General features: G+C 33.3%; 1 protein-coding gene across 2 annotated transcripts in view; it reads right to left on the bottom strand.

The window, feature by feature from the left end:
* Positions 1–4,806: 4,806 nt before the first annotated feature.
* LOC113111658 (dual specificity mitogen-activated protein kinase kinase 6-like) overlaps positions 4,807–6,198 on the bottom strand; it is a 23,772-nt gene continuing 22,380 nt past the window's right edge. For both annotated transcript variants that reach the window (XM_026276622.1, XM_026276623.1), the window contains exon 12: positions 4,807–6,198. This exon is cut by the window's right edge and continues 346 nt beyond it. The gene's annotated coding sequence lies outside the window, so the exon portion shown is untranslated.

Here is a 6,198-nt window from a genome sequence, read left to right as displayed (position 1 = left end):
CGAGTTTGGTGAAGATATCTCATTCCGTTCAAGAGTTATAGTTAAAATAGCATTTGGCTAACGTTAGCATAGACGCTTTTTGGTGTACTGTTTCGCGTAAGAATTGAAATTTCAACTTTTTTTTGATAATTATTGATATTGAGTGTCCAGGGAATATTTATGAAGTGGTTTGGTTCTGATTGGTTGAAAATCCTAGGACTAGTTCGCAAAAGTAGGTTTCGGATTTAGCTCGATTTTGCGAGAAAACGGTGCGTCGTAGACCCCAAAAAGGCGCCGTGCACTTTTGTTCGGGCTAACCCAAGGATTGCAACAATGCCATGTTTTTGAGTCTATGGCTAACGGTTTACACTTTACGGCCAAAATTGTCCAAAATTTTTGTTTTTTGCGCTGTAGCGCCCCCGTTAGGCCGATTGGGCCGGTTCTTTGTATCTGAGTAGCGAGCAAGACTACTACCATCTGACCAAGTTTCAGCTCTCTAGGCCTTACGGTTTGGGCTGCACGTTCAGTTCTAGGGCGGAAGAATAATAATAATAATAATAATAATAATAATAATAAAAATCCTAACAAATACAATAGGGTTTCAGCACTGCGTGCTTGAACCCCTAATAATAATAATAATAAAAATCCTAACAAATACAATAGGGTTTCAGCACTGCGTGCTTGAACCCCTAAAAAACTGTCAGCTTCAGTCCACACTGTATACAAACATTTTCGTAGATTTGTAACGCTTGTCCAAAAATACAAATTCTTCTTCTTCCAAGCCTGTGCTTTCTTTCTGCAGAACAAAAAAAAAAAGCTATTTTAAAGAATAATGTCCTAACAACATTAAAATAAAATGTAACTATAGATGAAAACAAGACTTAAAACAATGTAAGTGAAAAAAATGAAGTACTACTAAACCTAAAACCAAAATAAATGTAATAAAAATACTAAAAGCACAATTACTAAAACTGACAGTAATGTAAACAAAAATTCTAAATGTTAATGAATACGTTGTTCATCAGTGTTTTTATTATTTATAGAATTTGAAGTTGAATAAAAATAGTTCATTCAATAATTTAAAAATAATTCATAATTAATACTATCAACCTAATTAAGATGCACTGTTTTGTAAGATGAAATAGGACTATGTATAAAATAATTTTTATCATTATTATATCAATAAATTACATAAATTATATTATCCAATCAAACTTAAACTACACATTAAATAGGGTTGCTTGACTGTAATTGAACTACTTTAAATTAGGAGCAGCTGGTACCTTGGGAAGCTCTGTCATTGTGGCTTCCCAGCACTCTGTGACAGTTAAGACTGATTTGAATATATTTGTGAACTTTAAATGCCTGAATGCTTTTCAGATTTAGACAGAAACCTACATGACCTACAGTATATGCCGTTTTTACAGCATCGGAACAGGAACAGACATGTCCTCATATTTCCTTGAATTCTTTATCTGTGGAGATTCATAGGATCAGTCACTTCAACGTGCAGACAGAGCTTTGTGATTAATTAAAGCCATATTCTTATATTCTAGTAAGAGGAGATGAACTCATCGGATTCATCGGAATCCACTTGGTTAAAGCAGAACCCAGGGGAACAAAACGTCACCAATTGCTCTCAGGGCACGTTTTTCATTGTACAGTACAGGTGACAAATTCTGAGATTAGTCAGCATGTGGGTATCACAGGGCTGGCATAAAGACCTGCTCGCATGTAAGGATGAAAACCTATAATTAACAATCAGACGAATACACACCTCCTTGAGACACAATTTCTGATGCCTATGGTGTGGCTCGCCATTTTCCTGGCAAAGACCCAATGGAGAGAAAGAATAGACAAATCACAGCAAACACAAAGCATAATAATTATATGATGACCTCCTGTAGATTTTTAATCAAATAACTATTTTGTGCTTCTCTTTTGATGTTGCACTGATTAATAAATTATATTTACAAGTGGCTTCTGCTAATAAATGAAAGAATGAATGTTAATGCAAAGAACAGTGCATATAAAAACAGACTTTAAGAAACTGCTTACCTCGGAAATTATGCAAAAAATTGCAATACTTTTAATGTAATATTATTTAGAAATGTTTCTTAAGTCTAAAATATATTGTGTAACACTGCTATGCAAGTTTGCATTAAAAGTGCTTCAAGGTTTCTTTATATATATATATATATATATATATATATATATATATATATATATATATATATATATATAAATAAATATAAAGGCCTTACTATACTACAGATAATACCTGCCAAGCCAGTCAGTCATTTTACGTGTTCAGGTTTGCAGACGTGGCTTTAAAGGGGGTGTTGACAGCCGAAATGTGAAAACGCTTACAGCACATTTAAGCAAATCTCAAATGCTTATTTTGCATCCCCCAACTCTAAAAATGCTTAGCTAACTTTTGGACAAGCTGGGAAGATGAGAATTGCTCGAGAGAGTGAGATGTTGAGCTGATCATAAGTTGGGTTCTCAGTCCAGCTTCTCGTCACATCGACTAAAATTAATGGGAAAGTTATTGGTGTGACCACAGAGGGCATTCTGGGATTGCAAGTCATAAGACCACAAAGCTTGACATTTTTTCATAATTGTTCTCTCATTATTATATACAACTATGATTTTATTTTCAAAATGTCTTAACATTTTTCATATTTATTTTGTTCAGCAAGGGTGCAATAAAATGATTAAAAGCAATACTTGTAAAACATTAAAATCTGTTATTTTGAACTTTCTATTTATCAAAGAATCTTGGAAAAAAAAGAAAAGTGAGGTTTCCATAAATGTTTAAAAGCAGCACAATCGTTTTCAATATTAATAAAAAGAAATGTTAATTGAGCACTAAACATTTACTAATTATGATTTATGAAGGAAATGTGTACATGAAAATTCAACTTTGCCATCACATGAATAGATTACCTTTTAAAATAAAGTTATTACAAATTCCAATTACTTTATTATTATTATTATTACTATTTTTCAAGGGTGCACCTCAAAGCTAGTTTTACTTGATCTTTGAGCTGCATTTGACACCACAGATCATTGCATATTTATAGATCGATTACAAAAATATACAGGTATTCAAGGGCAGGCTCTAAGATGGTGTGGATCCTACCTGTCCGATTGCAACAACATTGTTTATTTAAATGGGGAGTCATCTCATTTATCACCCATAAAATATGGAGTGCCACAAGGATCTGTCATATGTCCTCTGCTATTTTCAATATACATGTTTTCCCTTGGTAATATTATTAGAAAATACAGGATTAGTTAACATTGTTATGCTGATGATACTCAACTTTACCTTTCAATGGAACCAGATGAAACTTCTAAATTATCTAACAGAGTGTGTTAAAAAAATGTAAAGATTGGATTACAAATAATTTTCTCCTATTAAATTCAGATAACACAGAGATATTACTTATTGGACCAAAAAAACAGTACACAGTGTAAAGTAGATTACAATTTGCAACTAGACTGATGTAGACTTCCTCTACAGTCAGAAATTTGGGTGTCATATTAGTCTTAATCTTATATTAGTTATATACTTCTCTTTTGAAAATCATATTTCCCATGTTACAAAAAAAAAACAATCCATCACACTCCCTAAGGTCACAAAACTTTGGACTTTTGGTAGTACCTAGGATAGCAAAGTCCACTAAAGGAGGTAGAGCTTTTTTGCATTTGGCTCCCAAACTCTGGAGTAGCCTTCCTGATAATGTTTGGGATTCTGAGACACTCTCTCAGTTTAAATCTACATTTCGAGTGTTATTTTTAAATTGTAAAAATCTGAGCCCAAACTTTTGAATGGGAGAGTATCTAAACATTGAATGTAATTTTTGTTGACGCATTACAATAACATCTGGTATCACTTTTCTAAGTATTTTCTTTTTTCCGTTTCATAGAATAACCTCCTAAACTGAATAAAGATGACAAGAAAGTGACAAGAAACTGATCAAACAGCACTTGAGAGAAGAAATTCACATATGAGAAATAAAGAGAATGGTGGAGATGAAAGATGTCTCTTATTCCACTGGCCATGAAAAATGGCATTTTCAAAGTGCTTGTGCTGAATGTTTTCACTTGTACTGTCATCTCATGGTCACGTCCACTCTCTAATGTCTAATGTTATAACATACGATGGCTGGGAACATTCATTTGGATGAATGAAGCAGATGAAGAGGAAAAATTTGGGTGGCATCCAGCGGTCATCTTTTTGAAGAAGGATACTCGAGGAAAAACTTCCAAAAAAAAAAAAAGAATTTTAAGGAAACATGTCCAGGTCACATTTGACTTTCAAAGAATACTATATTTAAAATAGAAAAACTAACAATTTGGGGATATTTCTGCATTGTGACAATCCCCATAGCTTTACATCCACATTCTTGATTATTTTAAGGAATCCATAATTGTTTTGCATTGCTACAATAAAATTTATTATTATTATTTTTTATCATTTAAGTCACATTTTATTCACACTGTATAAATGATTTTTTTGTCATCCAAAAACATAAAAAAATTATAAGGAAAATGACATTGGAGAGAGGTTGGTGGTTGAGGGGTGGCGTGTGATCTAGACATGTCTTTGTCTGTTTTCACCCAAATAATGAACATTTTTTTTTAGGTTTGACCATTTAATTCTACAATATACAAATATGATGCATATAATATTTACTAAATTAAACCAAGGTGAAGAAAAAAATCATAATTTCTGATATCAAACTGACTGGCCAAAAAAACAAACAAACAAAAAAAAAGTCCTGACTAATTTGATGTAGCATATCAAAAAGAAACCGTGAAGATAAGAGAACTTTTATGTTTGAATCAAACAATATAATGATTACAGGCAAATCAGCAGTGTTATCCATTCTGAATACAGTGGTCACAAGACAAAAACAACCAAACGAAAAAAAAAGAAAAGAAAAACACACACACACACACACACCCATTCATAATCTCCACCTTACAAAAATGATACAAGAATAAAACCAGTAGCCCAGAAAGCAAAGCAACAGACCCCCCGCCACTATCTGAAGCCTGTGGAAAGCAAAGCATGTCTTATGACACAGCAGCGTGGGTTTTGTAGTTTGTCTTAATGTAGGTGTTTTTTTTTTTTTTATATATATATATAGAGAGGCACAAAATCAGGCTTCCGAGTCACAGTGAGGCTTTGAAAGAAGTGTCAGCTATGTGTGTTCAGACTTTTATATAATGCACGCATGCAGACACACACACACACACGCTCTCACAAATGACCACACACTCATACCTGCACACACCACCTTAAAATTAAAAAGAAAGTCAAGTTTCCAATGAGAAAAACAGCAGGTACAACACATACAGAAACTGCAGAACACCTCATTACCTCAATACATATGCAATGTGTATAATAATAATAAAATAATGATAATTATAATATTATAATTTCCAGTTGGATTGCAATTGAAAAGAATGAGAATTTTTTGATTGGCTCAGAACAAAGAGGTCTAGACTTAGCCAACAGACTTAGATACCTTTTGCCCAAAATCACCTTGGTTCAGATGAATAGCATATAAAGCACACAAGCGTTTACTCACACACACACACACAGAGTTCATGGAGGGTATGTGAAAAGCACTCTTTTCACTTCTGGCCATTAACATCTGATTCAGGGACAGCTCTGCGGGCCTAGACCCACACTATGAAGACATTTATAAACAGATTAGCCTTTAGTGACACAAACGCACCAATCAGTCTTTGCAATATCAGGAAAAAAGAAAGTTGCTCCATTCATCCACTTTAATAACCATCACTTCTTACAGCCAACACAGAAAATTGTCCTTATTAAAAAAAAAAAAAAAAAAAAATTCAGGAAATATTTTTGAGTATATATACATATCTAGATAATAGATAAATATATCTATACCACTCTCCCTCTTTTTATTTTTATTTTTTATTTTTTCAAGAACCGAACGTTGTGAGGGTGGGTAACATTTCTGAATACTTTAAGAATTACATTGAAGTGCCACTGGGAAAACTCAACAGACATCTATAACAGACTCACCTGATGCTAAAACTGCTTTTTGGATTGAGAGGTAAAGCTGGAGGAGGACTGGGATTGAACAATAGATGAAGTTTGACTTGGGACTGTAAAACCTTTTAATGCACATGTATGCACATACAGGCAGGTGAAGAATTCACACCCACACA

Source organism: Carassius auratus, chromosome 12 (genome assembly GCF_003368295.1).
Source record: "Carassius auratus strain Wakin chromosome 12, ASM336829v1, whole genome shotgun sequence".
Lineage (NCBI taxonomy): Eukaryota > Metazoa > Chordata > Actinopteri > Cypriniformes > Cyprinidae > Carassius > Carassius auratus.
Note: the sequence above shows the minus strand (reverse complement) of the source record. Positions and strands in the feature narration are given on the sequence as shown.